The sequence below is a fragment of the Schistocerca serialis genome, chromosome 10, assembly GCF_023864345.2.
Source record: "Schistocerca serialis cubense isolate TAMUIC-IGC-003099 chromosome 10, iqSchSeri2.2, whole genome shotgun sequence".
Lineage (NCBI taxonomy): Eukaryota > Metazoa > Arthropoda > Insecta > Orthoptera > Acrididae > Schistocerca > Schistocerca serialis.
The window spans coordinates 31,775,013-31,791,912 of NC_064647.1; positions in this window are offsets into that span (position 1 = coordinate 31,775,013).

Consider the following 16,900-nt stretch of genomic DNA (forward strand, 5'->3'; position numbering starts at 1 on the left):
AGATTTCGATGCTTCACTTCAGGTTTACTGTTCCCTCTGACCTTCTTATTGACGATGAAACACAGATATTGCATGGGAATTAAATACAAAAGGCACAATGCCGACTTAAGTACAAGATAACTTACTTTTCTTACTGTCTTTCTTTGAACCATTCCTGTGACACTAGTTATAGATTCCGATGCTTCACATCAAGCTTACTGTATCCCTCTGACCTTCTTATTGACGATGAAACACAGAAATTGCATCGGAATTAAATACAAAACGCACAATGCCGTTTTAAGTACAAAAAAACTGACTCTTCTTACTGTCTATGTTTGAATTATTCTTGTGACACTAGTTATAGATTCCGAAGCTTCTCTTCTGGTTTACTGTATCCCTTGGACCTTCTTATTGTCGACGAAACACAGAAATTGCATCGGAAATAAATACAAAAGGCACAATGCCGTCTTAAGTACAGGAAAATGGACTCTTCTTACTGTCAATGTTTTGAACCATTCTTGTGACACTAGTTATAGATTCCGATGCTTCAATTCAGGTTTACTGTATCCCTCTGACCTTCTTATTGACGATGAAACACAGAAATTGCATCGGAATTAAATACAAATGCACAATGCCGACTTAAGTACAAGAAAACTTACTTTTCTTACTGTCTTTCTTTGAACCATTCCTGTGACACTAGTTATAGATTACGATGCTTCACATCAAGCTTACAGTATCCCTCTGACCTTCTTATTGACAATGAAACACAGAAATTGCATCGGAATTAAATACAAAAGGCACAATGCCGACTTAAGTACAAGAAGACTGACTCTTCTTACTGTCTATTTTTTGAACCATTCCTGTGACACTAGTTATAGATTCCGATTCTTCACTGCAGGTTTACTAAATCCCGCTGACCTTCTTGTTACGATGAAACACAGAAATTGCATCGGAATTAAATACAAAACCAACAACGCCGACTCAAATACAAGAAGACTGGCACTTCTTACTGTCTATGTTATGAACCTTTCCTGTGAGACCGGTTTTAGATTCCGATGCTTCACTTCAGGTTTACTGTATCCCGTGGACCTTTTTATTGACGACGAAACACAGCAATTGCATCAGAATTAAATAGAAAAGGCACAATGCCGACTAAAGTACAAGAAAACTGACTCTTCTTACTGTATATGTTTTGAACCATTCCTGTGACACTAGTTATAGATTCCGATGCTTCACTTCAGGTTTACTGTATCCCTCTGACCTTCTTATTGACGATGAAACACAGAAATTGCATCGGAATTAAATACAAAAGGCACAATGCCGACATAAGTACAAGAAAACTGACTCTTCTTACTGTCTATGTTTTGACCCATTCCTGTGACACTAGTTATAGATTCCAATGCTTCACTTCAGGTTTACCGTATCCCTCTGACCTTCTTTTTGACGATGAAGCACAGAAATTGCATCGGAATTGAATACAAAAGGCACAATGCCGTTTCTAGTACAAGAAGACTGGCTCTTCTTACTGTCTATGTATTGAACCTTTCCTGTGTGACCGGTTTGAGATTCCGATGCTTCAATTCAGGTTTACTGTATACGGTGGACCTTCTTATTGACGACGAAACGCAGAAATTGCATCGGAAATGAATACAAAAGGCACAGTGCCGACTTAAGTACAAGAAATTTGACAGTTCTTACTGTCTATGTTTTGAACCATTCCTGTGACACTAGTTATACATTCCGATGCTTCACTTCAGGTTTACTGTATCCCTCTGACCTTCTTAGTGACGATGAAACACAGAAATGGCATCGGAAGTAAATACAAAAGACTCAATGCCGACTTAAGTACAAGGAAACTGACTCTTCTTACTGTCTATGTTTTGAACCACTCCTGTGACACTAGTTATAGATTCCGATGCTTCACTTCAGGTTTACTGTATCCCTCTGACCTTCTTATTGACGATGAAATACAGACATTGCATCGGAATTAAATACAAAAGGCACAATGCCGTCTTAAGTACAGGAAAACTGACTCTTCTTACTGTCTATGTTTTGAATTATTCTTATGACACTAGTTATAGATTCCGTAGCTTCACTTCAGGTTTACTGTATCCCTTGGACCTTCTTATTGACGACGAAACACAGAAATTGCATCGGAATTAAATACAAAAGGCACAATGCCGACTTATGTTCAAGAAAACTGACTGTTCTAACTGTCTATGTTTTGAACCATTTATGTGACACTAGTTATACATTCCGATGCTTCACTTCAGGTTTACTGTATCCCTCTAACGTTCTTATTGACGATGATACACAATAATTGCATCGGAATTAAATACAAAAGGCACAATGCCTACTTAAGTACAAGAAAACTGACTCTTCTTAATGTCTATGTTTTGAACCATTCTTTTGACACTAGTTATAGATTCTGATGCTTCACTTCAGGTTTACTGTATCCCTCTGACCTTCTTATTGACGATGAAACACAGAAATTGCATCGGAATTACATACAAAAGGCACAATGCCGTCTAAAGTACAGGAAAACTGACTCTTCTTAATGTCTATGTTTTGAACCATTCTTTTGACACTAGTTATAGATTCCGATGCTTCACTTAAAGTTTACTGTATCCTTGACCATCTTATTGACGATGAAATACAGAAATTGCATCGGAATTAAATACAAAAGGCACAATGCCGACTTAAGTACAAGTAAACTTACTTTTATTACTGTCTTTGATTTGTACCACTCCTGTGACACTAGTTATAGATTCCGATGCTTCGCTTCAAGCTCACTGTATCCCTCTGACCTTCTTATTGACGATGAAACACAGAAATTGCATCGGAATTAAATACAAAAGGCTTAATGCCAACTTAAGTACAAGAGATTGACTCTTCTTACTGTATATGTTTTGGACCATTCCTGTGACACTAGTTATAGATTCCGATTCTTAACTTCAGGTTTACTGAATCCCGCTGACCCTCTTATTGACGATGACACACAGAAATTGCATCGGAATTAAATACAAAAGGCACAACGCCGACTCAAATACAAGAAGACTGGCTCTTCTTAGTGTCTATGTTATGAAACTTTCCAGTGACACCGGTTTTGGATACCGATGCTTCTATTCAGGTTTACTGTATCCCGTGGACCTACTTATTGACGACGAAACACAGAAATTGCATCGGAATTAAATAGAAAAGCACATTGCCGACTAAAGTACCAGAAAACTGACTCTTCTTACTGTATATGTTTTGAACCATTCCTGTGACACTAGTTATAGATTCCGATGCTTCACTTCAGGTTTACTGTACCCCTCTGACCTTCGTATTGACGATGAAACACAGAAATTGCATCGGAATTAAATACAAAAGGCACACTGCCGCCTTAAGTACAAGAAAACTTACTCTTCTTACTGTCTATGTTTTGAACCATTCCTGTGACACTAGTTATATATTCTGATGCTTCACTTCAAGCTTCCTGTATCCCTCTGACCTTCTTATTGACGATGAAACACAGAAATTGCATCAGAATTAAATACAAAAGGCACAATGCCGACTTAAGTATAAGAAAACTCACTCTTCTTACTGTCAATGTTCTGAACACTCCTGTGACACTAGTTATAGATTCCGATGCTTCACTTCAGGTTTACTATATCCCTCTGACCTTCTTATTCAAGATGAAACATAGAAATTGCATCGGCATTTAATACAAAAGGCACAATGCCGACTTAAGTACAAGATAACTGACTCTTCTTACTGCCTATGTTTTGAACCATTCCTGTGCCACCAGTTATACATTCCAATGCTTCACTTCAGGTTTACTGTATCCCTCTGACCTTCTTATTGACGATGAAACACAGATATTGCATCGGAATTAAATACAAATGGCACAATGCCGTCTTAAGTACAAGAAAACTGACTCTTCTTACTGTCTATGTTTTGAACCATTCCTGTGACACTACTTATAAATTCCGATGCTTCACTTCAGGTTTTCTGTATCCCTCTGACCTTCTTATTGACGATGAAACACAGAAATTGCATCGGAATTAAATACAAAAGGCCCAATGCCGACTCAAGTACAAGAAGACTAGCTCTCCTTACTGTCAATGTTTTGAACCATTCCTGTGACACTAGTTACAGATTCCAATGCTACACTTCAGGTTTACTGTATCCCTCCGACCTCCTTATTGACGATGAAACTCAGAAAATGCATCGGAATTAAATACAAAAGGCACAATGACGACTTAAGTACAAGAAAACTGACTCTTCTTACTGTCTATGCTTTGAACCATTCCTGTGACACTAGTTATAGATTCTGATGCTTCACTTCATGTTTACTGGATCAGTCTGACCTTCTTATTGATGATTAAACACAGAAGTTGCATCGGAATTATATACAGAAGGCACAATGCCGACTTAAGTACAAGAAAGCTGACTCTTCTTACTGTCTATGCTTTGAACCATTCCTGTGACACTAGTTATAGATTCCGATGCTTCACTTCAGGTTTACTGTATCCCTCTGACCTTCATATTGGCGATGAAACACAGAAATTGCATCGGAATTAAATACAAAAGGCACAGTGCCTACTGAAGTACGAGATAACTGACTCTTCTTACTGTCTATGATTTCAACCATTCCTGTGCCACTAGTTATAGATTCCGATGCTTCACTTCAGGTTTACTGTATCCCTCTGACCTTCTTATTGACGATGAGACGCAAAAATGGCATCGGAACTAAATACCAAAGGCAAAATGCCGACTTAAGTACAACAAAACTGACTCTTCTTACTGTCTATGTTTTGAACCATTCATGTGACACTGGTTATAGATTCCGATGCTTCACTTCAGGTTTACTGTTCCCTCTGACCTTCTTATTGACGATGAAACACAGATATTGCATCGGAATTAAATACAAAAGGCACAATGCCGACTTAAGTACAAGATAACTTACTTTTCTAACTGTCTTTCTTTGAACCATTCCTGTGACACTAGTTATAGATTCCGATGCTTCACATGAAGCTTACTGTTTCCCTCTGACCTTCTTATTGACGATGAAACACAGAAATTGCATCGGAATTAAATACAAAAGGCACAATGCCGACACAAGTACAAGTAGACTGGCTCTTCTTACAGTCTATGTCTTGAACCTTTCCCGTGGGACCGGTTTTAGATTCCGATGCTTCACTTGAGGTTTACAGTATCCCGTGGACCTTCTTATTGACGATGATAAGCAGAAATTGCATCGGAATTGAATACAAAACTCACAATGCCGACTTAAGTACAAGAAAACTGACACTTCTTACTGTCTATGTTTTGAACCATTCGTGTGACACTAGTTATAGATTCCGATGCTTCACTTCAGGTTTACTGTATCCCTCTGACCTTCTTATTGACGATGAAACACAGAAATTGCATCGGAATTAAATAGAAAGGGCACAATACCGACTTAAATACAAGAAAACTGACTCTTCTTAGTGTCTATGTTTTGAACCATTCCTGTGACACTAGTTATAGATTCCGATGCTTCACTTCAGGTTTACTGTATCCCTCTGACCTTCTCATTGACGATGAAACACAGAAATTGCATCGGAAATACATACAAAAGGCACAATGCCGTCTTAAGTACAAGAAGACTGACTCTTCTTACTGTCTATGTTTTGGACCATTCCTGTGACACTAGTTATAGATTCCGATTCTTCCCTTCAGGTTTACTGAATCCCGCTGACCTTCTTATTGTTGATGAAACACAGAAATTGCATCGGAATTAAATACATAAGGCACAACGCCGACTCAAATACAAGAATTCTGGCTCTTCTTAGTGTCTATGTTATGAAACTTTCCAGTAAGACCGGTTTTAGATTGCGATGCTTCTATTTAGGTTTACTGTATCCCGTGGACCCTCTTATTGACGACGAAACACAGAAATTGCATCGGAATTAAATTGAAAAGGCACAATGCCGACTAAAGTACAAGAAAACTGACTCTTCTTACTGTATATGTTTTGAACCATTCCTGTGACACTAGTTATAGATTCCGATGCTTCACTTCAGGTTTACTGTACCCCTCTGACCTTCGTATTGACGATGAAACACAGAAATTGCATCGGAATTAAATACAAAAGGCACACTGCCGACTTAAGTACAAGAAAACTTACTCTTCTTACTGTCTATGTTTTGAACCATTGCTGTGACACTAGTTATATATTCAGATGCTTCACTTCAAGCTTCCTGTATCCCTCTGACTTTCTTATTGATGATGAAACACTGAAATTGCATCGGAATTAAATACAAAAGGCACAATGCCGACTTAAGTACAAGAAAACTCACTCTTCTTAATGTCAATGATCAAAACCACTATTGTGACACTAGTTATAGGTTCCGATGCTTCACTTCAGGTTTACTATATCCCTCTGACCTTCTTATTAAAGATGAAACATAGAAATTGCATCGGAATTTAATGCAAAAGGCACAATGCCGACTTAAGTACAAGATAACTGACTCTCCTTACTGCCTATGTTTTGAACCATTCCTGTGCCACCAGTTATAGATTCCGATGCTTCACTTCAAGGTTACTGTATCCCTCTGACCTTCTTATTGACGATGAAACACAGATATTGCATCGGAATTGAATACAAAATTCACAATGCCGTCTTAAGTACAAGATAACTGACTCTTCTTACTGTCTATGATTTGACCCATTCCTGTGCCACTAGTTATAGAATCCGATGCTTCACTTCAGGTTTACTGTATCCCTCTGACCTTCATATTGACGATGAAACACAGAAATTGCATCGGAATTAAATACAAAAGGCACAATGCCTAGTTAAGTACGAGATAACTGACTCTTCTTACTGTCTATGATTTGAACCATTCCTGTGCCGCTAGTTATAGATTCCGATGCTTCAGTTCAGGTTTACTGAATCCCTCTGACCTTCTTATTGACGATGAAACACAGATATTGCATCGGTATTAAATACAAAATGCACAATGCCGTCTTAAGTACAAGAAGACTGAATCTTCTTACTGTCTATGTTTTGAACCATTCCTGTGACACTAGTTATAGATTCCGATTCCTTACTTCAGGTTTACTGAATCCCGCTGACCTTCTTGTTGACGATGAAACACAGAAATTGCATCGGAATTAAATACAAAAGGCACAACGCCGACACAAGTACAAGTAGACTGGCTCTTGTTACAGTCTATGTCTTGAACCTTTCCTGTGAGACCGGTTTTAGATTCCGATGCTTCACTTCAGGTTTACAGTATCCCGTGGACCTTCTTATTGACGACGAAAAGCAGAAATTGCATCGGAATTGAATACAAAACTCACAATGCCGACTTAAGTACAAGAAAACTGACACTTCTTACTTTCTATGTTTTGAACCATTCGTGTGACACTAGTTATAGATTCCGATGCTTCACTTCAGGTTTACTGTATCCCTCTGACCTTCTCATTGACGATGAAACACAGAAATTGCATCGGAAAGACATACAAAAGGCACAATGCCGTCTTAAGTACAAGAAGACTGACTCTTCTTACTGTCTATGTTTTGGACCATTCCTGTGACACTAGTTATAGATTCCGATTCTTCCCTTCAGGTTTACTGAATCCCGCTGACCTTCTTATTGACGATGAATCACAGAAATTGCATCGGAATTAAATACAAAAGGCACAACGCCGACTCAAATACAAGAAGACTGGCTCTTCTTAGTGTCTATGTTATGAAACTTTCGAGTGAGACCGGTTTTAGATTGTGATGCTTCTATTCAGGTTTACTGTATCCCGTGGACCCTCTTATTGACGACGAAACACAGAAATTGCATCGGAATTAAATAGAAAAGGCACAATGCCGACTAAAGTACAAGAAAACTGAATCTTCTTACTGTATATGTTTTGAACCATTCCTGTGACATTAGTTATAGATTCCGATGCTTCACTTCAGGTTTACTGTACCCCTCTGACCTTCGTATTGACGATGAAACACAGAAATTGCATCGGAATTAAATACAAAAGGCACACTGCCGACTTAAGTACAAGAAAACTTACTCTTGTTACTGTCTATGATTTGAACCATTCCTGTGACACTAGTTATATATTCAGATGCTTCACTTCAAGCTTCCAGTATCCCTCTGAGCTTCTTATTGATGATGAAACACTGAAATTGCATCGGAATTAAATACAAAAGGCACAATGCCGACTTAAGGACAAGAAAACTCACTCTTCTTACTGTCAATGATCAAAACCACTCCTGTGACACTAGTTATAGTTTCCGATGCTTCACTTCAGGTTTACTATATCCCTCTGACCTTCTTATTGAAGATGAAACATAGACATAGCATCGGAATTTAATACAAATGCACAATGCCGACTTAAGTACAAGATAACTGACTCTCCTTACTGCCTATGTTTTGAACCATTCCTGTGCCACCAGTTATAGATTCCGATGCTTCACTTCAAGGTTACTGTATCCCTCTGACCTTCTTATTGACGATGAAACACAGATATTGCATCGGAATTGAATACAAAATTCACACTGCCGTCTTAAGTACAAGATAACTGACTCTTCTTACTGTCTATGATTTGACCCATTCCTGTGCCACTAGTTATAGAATCCGATGCTTCACTTCAGGTTTACTGTATCCCTCTGACCTTCATATTGACGATGAAACACAGAAATTGCATCGGAATTAAATACAAAAGGCACAATGCCTACTTAAGTACGAGATAGCTGACTCTTCTTACTGTCTATGATTTGAACCATTCCTGTGCCGCTAGTTATAGATTCCGATGCTTCACTTCAGGTTTACTGTATCCCTCTGAACTTCTTATTGACGATGAAACACAGATATTGCATCGGTATTAAATACAAAAGGCACAATGCCATCTTAAGTACAAGAAGACTGAATCTTCTTACTGTCTATGTTTTGAACCATTCCTGTGACACTAGTTATAGATTCCGATTCCTCACTTCAGGTTTACTGAATCCCGCTGACCTTCTTGTTGACGATGAAACACAGAAATTGCATCGGAATTAAATATAAAAGGCACAATACCGACTTAAGTACAAGAAAACTGACTCTTCTTACTGTCTATGATTTGAACCATTCATGTGACATTAGTTATAGATTCCGATGCTTCACTTCAGGTTTACTGTATCCCTCTGACTTTCTTGTTGACGATGAAACACAGAAATTGCATCGGAATTAAATACAAAAGGCACAATGCCGACACAAGTACAAGTAGACTGGCTCTTCTTACAGTCTATGTCTTGAACCTTTCCTGTGAGACCGGTTTTAGATTCCGATGCTTCACTTCAGATTTACAGTATCCCGTGGACCTTCTTATTGACGACGAAAAGCAGAAATTGCATCGGAATTGAATACAAAACTCACAATGCCGACTTAAGTACAAGAAAACTGACACTTCTTACTGTCTATGTTTTGAACCATTCGTGGGACACTAGTTATAGATTCCGATGCTTCACTTCAGGTTTACTGTATCCCTCTGACCTTCTTATTGACGATGAAACACAGAAATTGCATCGGAATTAAATAGAAAAGACACAATACCGACTTAAGTACAAGAAAACTGACTCTTCTTAGTGTCTATGTTTTGAACCATTCCTGTGACACTAGTTATAGATTCCGATGCTTCACTTCAGGTTTAATGTATTCCTCTGACCTTCTTATTGACGATGAAACACAGATATTGCATCGGAATTAAATACAAAAGGCACAATGCCGACTCAAGTACATGAAGACTGGCTCTTCTTACTGTCTATGTTTTAATCCATTCCTGTGACATTAGTTATAGATTCCGATGCTTCACTTCAGGTTTACTGTATCCCTCTGACCATCTTATTGACGATGAAACACAAAAATTGCATCGGAATTAAATACAAAAGGCACAATGCCGACTTAAGTACAAGAAAACTGACTATTCTTACTGTCTATGTTTGAACCATTCCTGTGACACTAGTTATAGATTCCGATGCTTCACTTGAGGTTTACTGTTCCCTCTGACCTTCTTATTGACGATGAAACACAGAAATTGCATCGGAATTAAATACAAAAGGCACAATGCCGTCTTAAGTACAGGAAAACTGACTCTTCTTACTGTCTATGTTTCAATTATTGTTGTGACACTAGTTATAGATTCCGAAGCTTCACTTCAGGTTTACTGTATCCCATGGACCTTCTTATTGACGACGAATCACAGAAATTGCATCGGAATTAAATACAAAAGGCACAATGCCGTATTAAGTACAGGAAAACTGACTCTTCTTACTGTCTATGTTTTGAACCATTCCTGTGACACTAGTTATAGATTCCGGTTTTTCACATCAGGTTTACTGAATGCCGCTCACCTTCTTATTGACGATGAAACACAGAAATTGCATCGGAATTAAATACAAATGGCACAATGCCGACACAAGTACAAGTAGACTGGCTCTTCTTACAGTCTATGGCTTGAACCATTCCTGTGAGACCGGTTTTAGATTCCGATGCTTCACTTCAGGTTTACAGTATCCCGTGGACCTTCTTATTGACGACGAAAAGCAGAAATTGCATCGGAATTGAATACAAAACTCACAATGCCGACTTAAGTACAAGAAAACTGACACTTCTTACTGTCTATGTTTTGAACCATTCGTGTGACACTAGTTATAGATTCCGATGCTTCACTTCAGGTTTACTGTATCCCTCTGACCGTCTCATTGACGATGAAACACAGAAATTGCATCGGAAATACATACAAAAGGCACAATGCCGTCTTAAGTACAAGAAGACTGACTCTTCTTACTGTCTATGTTTTGGACCATTCCTGTGACACTAGTTATAGATTCCGATTCTTCCCTTCAGGTTTACTGAACCCCACTGACCTTCTTATTGACGATGAAACACAGAAATTGCATCGGAATTAAATACAAAAGGCACAACGCCGACTCAAATACAAGAAGACTGGCTCTTCTTAGTGTCTATGTTATGAAACTTTCCAGTGAGACCGGTTTTAGATTGCGATGCTTCTATTCAGGTTTACTGTATCCCGTGGACCCTCTTATTGACGACGAAACACAGAAATTGCATCGGAATTAAATAGAAAAGGCACAATGCCGACTAAAGTACAAGAAAACGGACTCTTCTTACTGTATATGTTTTGAACCATTCCTGTGACACTAGTTATAGATTCCGATGCTTCACTTCAGGTTTACTGTACCCCTCTGACCTTCGTATTGACGATGAAACACAGAAATTGCATCGGAATTAAATACAAAAGGCACACTGCCGACTTAAGTACAAGAAAACTTACTCTTCTCACTGTCTATGTTTCGAACCATTCCTGTGACACTAGTTATATATTCAGATGCTTCACTTCAAGCTTCCTGTATCCCTCTGACCTTCTTATTGATGATGAAACACTGAAATTGCATCGGAATTAAATACAAAAGGCACAATGCCGACTTAAGTACAAGAAAACTCACTCTTCTTACTGTCAATGATCAAAACCACTCCTGTGACACTAGTTATAGTTTCCGATGCTTCACTTCAGGATTACTATATCCCTATGACCTTCTTATTGAAGATGAAACATAGAAATTGCATCGGAATGCAATACAAAAGGCACAATGCCGACTTAAGTACAAGATAACTGACTCTCCTTACTGCCTATGTTTTGAACCATTCCTGTGCCACCAGTTATAGATTCCAATGCTTAACTTCAAGGTTACTGTATCCCTCTGACCTTCTTATTGACGATGAAACACAGAAATTGCATCGGAATTAAATACAAAAGGCACAATGCCGACTCAAGTACAAGAAGACTGGCTCTTCTTACTGTCTATATTTTGAACCTTTCCTGTGAGACAGGTTTTAGGTTCCGTTGCTTCACTTCCGGTTTACTGTATCCCATGGACCTTCTTATTGACGACGAAACACAGAAATTGCATCGGAATTAAATACAAAAGGCACAATACCGACCTTAGTACAAGAAAACTGACTCTTCTTACTGTCTATGATTTGAACCATTCATGTGACATTAGTTATAGATTCCGATGCTTCACTTCAGGTTTACTGTATCCCTCTGACTTTCTTATTGACGATGAAACACAGAAATTGCATCGGAATTAAATACAAAAGGCACAATGCCGACACAAGTACAAGTAGACTGGCTCTTCTTACAGTCTATGTCTTGAACCTTTCCTGTGAGACCGGTTTTAGATTCCGATGGTTCACTTCAGATTTACAGTATCCCGTGGACCTTCTTATTGACGACGAAACACAGATATTGCATAGGAATTAAATACAAAAGGCACAATGCCGACTCAAGTACAGGATGACTGGCTCTTCTTACTGTCTATGTTTTAATCCATTCCTGTGACATTAGTTATAGATTCCGATGCTTCACTTCAGGTTTACTTTATCCCTCTGACCATCTTATTGACGATGAAACACAAAAATTGCATCGGAATTAAATACAAAAGGCACAATGCCGACTTAAGTACAAGAAGACTGACTCTTCTTACTGTCTATGTTTTGGACCATTCCTGTGATTCTAGTTATAGATTCCGATTCTTCCCTTCAGGTTTACTGAATCCCGCTGACCTTCTTATTGACGATGAAACACAGAAATTGCATCGGAATTAAATACAAAAGGCACAACGCCGACACAAATCCAAGAAGACTGGCTCTTGTTAGTGTCTATGTTATGAAACTTTCCAGTGAGACCGGTTTTAGATTGCGATGCTTCTATTCAGGTTTACTGTATCCCGTGGACCCCCTTATTGACGACGAAACACAGAAATTGCATCGGAATTAAATAGAAAAGGCACAATGCCGACTAAAGTACAAGAAAACTGACTCTTCTTACTGTATATGTTTTGAACCATTCCTGTGACACTAGTTATAGATTCCGATGCTTCACTTCAGGTTTACTATATCCCTCTGACCTTCTTATTGAAGATGAAACATAGAAATTGCATCGGAATTTAATACAAAAGGCACAATGCTGACTAAAGTACAAGAAAACTGACTCTTCTTACTTTCTACGTTTTGAACCATTCCTGTGACACTAGTTATAGATTCCGATGCTTCTCTTCAGGTTTACTGTATCCCTCTGACCTCCTTATTGACGATGAAACACAGAAATTGCATCGGAATTAAATACAAAAGGCACAATGCCGACTCAACTACAAGAAGACTGGCTCTTCTTACTGTCTATGTCTTAAACCATTCCTGTGACACTAGTTATAGATTTCGATGCTTCTATTCAGGTTTACTGTATCCCTCTGACCTTCTGATTGACGATGAAACACAGATATTGCATCGGAATTAAATACAAAACGCACAATGACGTTTTAAGCACAGGAAAACTGACTCTTCTTACTGTCTATGTTTTGAATTATTCTTGTGAGACTAGTTATAGATTCCGAAGCTTCACTTAAGGTTTACTGTATCCCTTGGACCTTCTTATTGACGACGAAACACAGAAATTGCATCGGAAATAAATACAAAAGGCACAATGCCGTCTTAAGTACAGGAAAACGGACTCTTCTAACTGTCAATGTTTTGAACCATTCTTGTGACACTAGTTATAGATTCCGATGCTTCAATTCAGGTTTACTGTAACTCTCTGACCTTCTTTTGACGATGAAACACAGAAATTGCATCGAATTAAATACAAAAGGCACAATGCCGACTTAAGTACAAGAAAACTTACTTTTCTTACTCTCTTTCTTTGAACCATTCCTGTGACACTAGTTATAGATTCCGATGCTTCACATCAAGCTTACTGTATCCCTCTGAACTTCTTATTGACGATGAAACACAGAAATTGCATCGGAATTAAATACAAAAGGCACAATGCGGACTTATGTACAAGACGACTGACTCTTCTTACTGTCTATGTTTTGTACCATTCCTGTGACACTAGTTATAGATTCCGATTCTTCACTGCAGGTTTACTAAATCCCGCTGACCTTCTTGTTGACGATGAAACACAGAAATTGCATCGGAATTAAATACAAAAGGCACAACGCTGACTCAAATACAAGAAGACTGGCTCTTCTTACTGTCTATGTTTTGAACCTTTCCTGTGATCCCGGTTTTAGATTCTGATGCTTCACTTCAGGTTTAGTGTATCCCTTGCACATTCTTATTGACGATGCAACACAGAAATTGCATCGGAATTAAATACAAATGGCACAATGCCGACTTAAGTACAAGAAAACTGACTCTTCTTACTGTCTTTGTTTTGAATCATTCCTGTGACACTAGTTATAGATTCCGATGCTTCACTTCAGTTTTACTGTGTCCCTCTGACCTTCTTATTGACGATAAAACACAGAAATTGCATCGGAATTAAATACAAACGGCACAATGTCGACTCAAGTACAAGAAGACTGACTCTTCTCACTGTCTATGTTTTGAACCTTTCCTGTGAGACCGGTTTTAGATTCCGATGCTTCACTTCAGGTTGACTGTATCCCTCTGACGTTCTTATTGACGATGAAACATAGAAATTGCATCGGGATTAAATACAAAAGGCACAATGCCGACTTAAGTATAAGAAAACGGAATCTTCTTACTGTCTGTGTTCTGAACCATTCCTGTGACACTAGTTATACATTCCGATGCTTCCCTTCAGGTTTACTGTATCCCTCTGACCTTCTTATTGACGATGAAACACTGTAAGTGCATCGGAATTAAACATAAAAGGCTCAATGCCGACTTAATCACAAGAAAACGGACTCTTCTTACTGTCTATATTTTGAACCAGTCCTGTGACGCTAGTTATAGATTCCGATGCTACACTTCAGGTTTACTGTATCCCTCTGACCTTCTTATGGACGATGAAACACAGAAATTGCATCGGAATTAAATACAAAAGGCACAATGCCGACTCAACTACAAGAAGACTGGCACTTCTTACTGTCTATATTTTGAACCTTTCCTGTGAGACAGGTTTTAGATTCCGTTGCTTCACTTCCGGTTTACTGTATCCCATGGACCTTCTTATTGACGACGAAACACAGAAATTGCATCGGAATTAAATTCAAAAGGAACAATTCCGACTTAAGTACAAGAAAACTGACTCTTCTTACTGTCTAGGATTTGAATCATTCCTGTGACATTAGTTATAGATTCCGATGCTTCACTTCAGGTTTACTGTATCCCTGTGACTTTCTTATTGACGCTGAAACACAGAAATTGCATCGGAATTAAATACAAAAGGCACAATGCCGACACAAGTACAAGTAGACTGGCTCTTCTTACGGTCTATGTTTTGAACCTTTCCTGTGAGACCGGTTTTAGATTCCGATGCATCACATCAGGTTTACAGTATCCCGTGGACCTTCTTATTGACGACGAAAAGCAGAAATTGCATCGGAATTGAATACAAAACTCACAATGCCGACTTAAGTACAAGAAAACTGACACTTCTTACTGTCTATGTTTTGAACCATTTGTGTGACACTAGTTATAGATTCCGATGCTTCACTTCAGGTTTACTGTATCCCTCTGACCTTCTTATTGACGATGAAACACAGAAATTGCATCGGAATTAAATAGAAAAGGCACAATACCGACTTAAGTACAAGAAAACTAACTCTTCTTGATGTCTATGTTTTGAACCATTCCTGTGACACTTGTTATACATTCTGATGCTTCACTTCAGGTTTACTGTATCCCTCTGACGTTCTTATTGACGATGATACACAAAAATTGCATCGGAATTGAATACAAAAGGCACAATGCCGACTTAAGTTCAAGAAAACTGACTGTTCTAACTGTCTATGTTTTGAACCATTCCTGTGACACTAGTTATACATTCTGATGCTTCACTTCAGGTTTACTGTATCCCTCTGACGTTCTTATTGACGATGATACACAAAAATTGCATCGGAATTGAATCCAAAAGGCACAATGCCGACTCTAGTACAAGAAGACTGGCTCTTCTTACTGTCTATGTATAGAACCTTTCCTGTGAGACCGGTTTGAGATTCCGATGCTTCAATTCAGGTTTACTGTATGCGGTGGACCTTCTTATTAACGACGAAACGCAGAAATTGCATCGGAATTGAATTCAAAAGGCACAATGCCGACTTAAGCACAAGAAATTTGACAGTACTTACTGTCTGTTTTGAACCATTCCTGTGACACTAGTTATACATTCCGATGCTTCACTTCAGGTTTACTGTATCCCTCTGACCTTCTTAGTGACGATGAAACACAGAAATTGCATCGGAAGTAAATACAAAAGACTCAATGCAGACATAAGTACAAGGAAACTGACTCTTCTTACTGTCTATGTTTTGAACCACTCCTGTGACACTAGTTATAGATTCCGATGCTTCACTTCAGGTTTACTGTATCCCTCTGACCTTCTTATTGACGATGAAACACAGAAATTGCATCGGAATTAAATACAAACGGCACAATGTCGACTTAAGTATAAGAAAACGGACTCTTCTTACTGTCTATGTTCTGAACCATTCCTGTGACACTAGTTATACATTCCGATGCATCTCTTCAGGTTTACTGTATCCCTCTGACCTTCTTATTGACGATGAAACACTGTAAGTGCATCGGAATTAAACTTAAAAGGGTACAATGCCGACTTAATTACAAGAAAACGGACTCTTCTTAATGTCTATATTTTGAACCAGTCCTGTGACACTAGTTATAGATTCCGATGCTTCACTTCAGGTTTACTGTATCGCTCTGACCTTCTTATGGACGATGAAACACAGAAATTGCATCGGAATTAAATACAAAAGGCACAATGCCGACTCAAGTACAAGAAGACTGGCTCTTCTTACTGTCTATAATTTGAACCTTTCCTGTGAGACAGGTTTTAGATTCCGTTGCTTCACTTCCGGTTTACTGTATCCCATGGACCTTCTTATTGACGACGAAACACA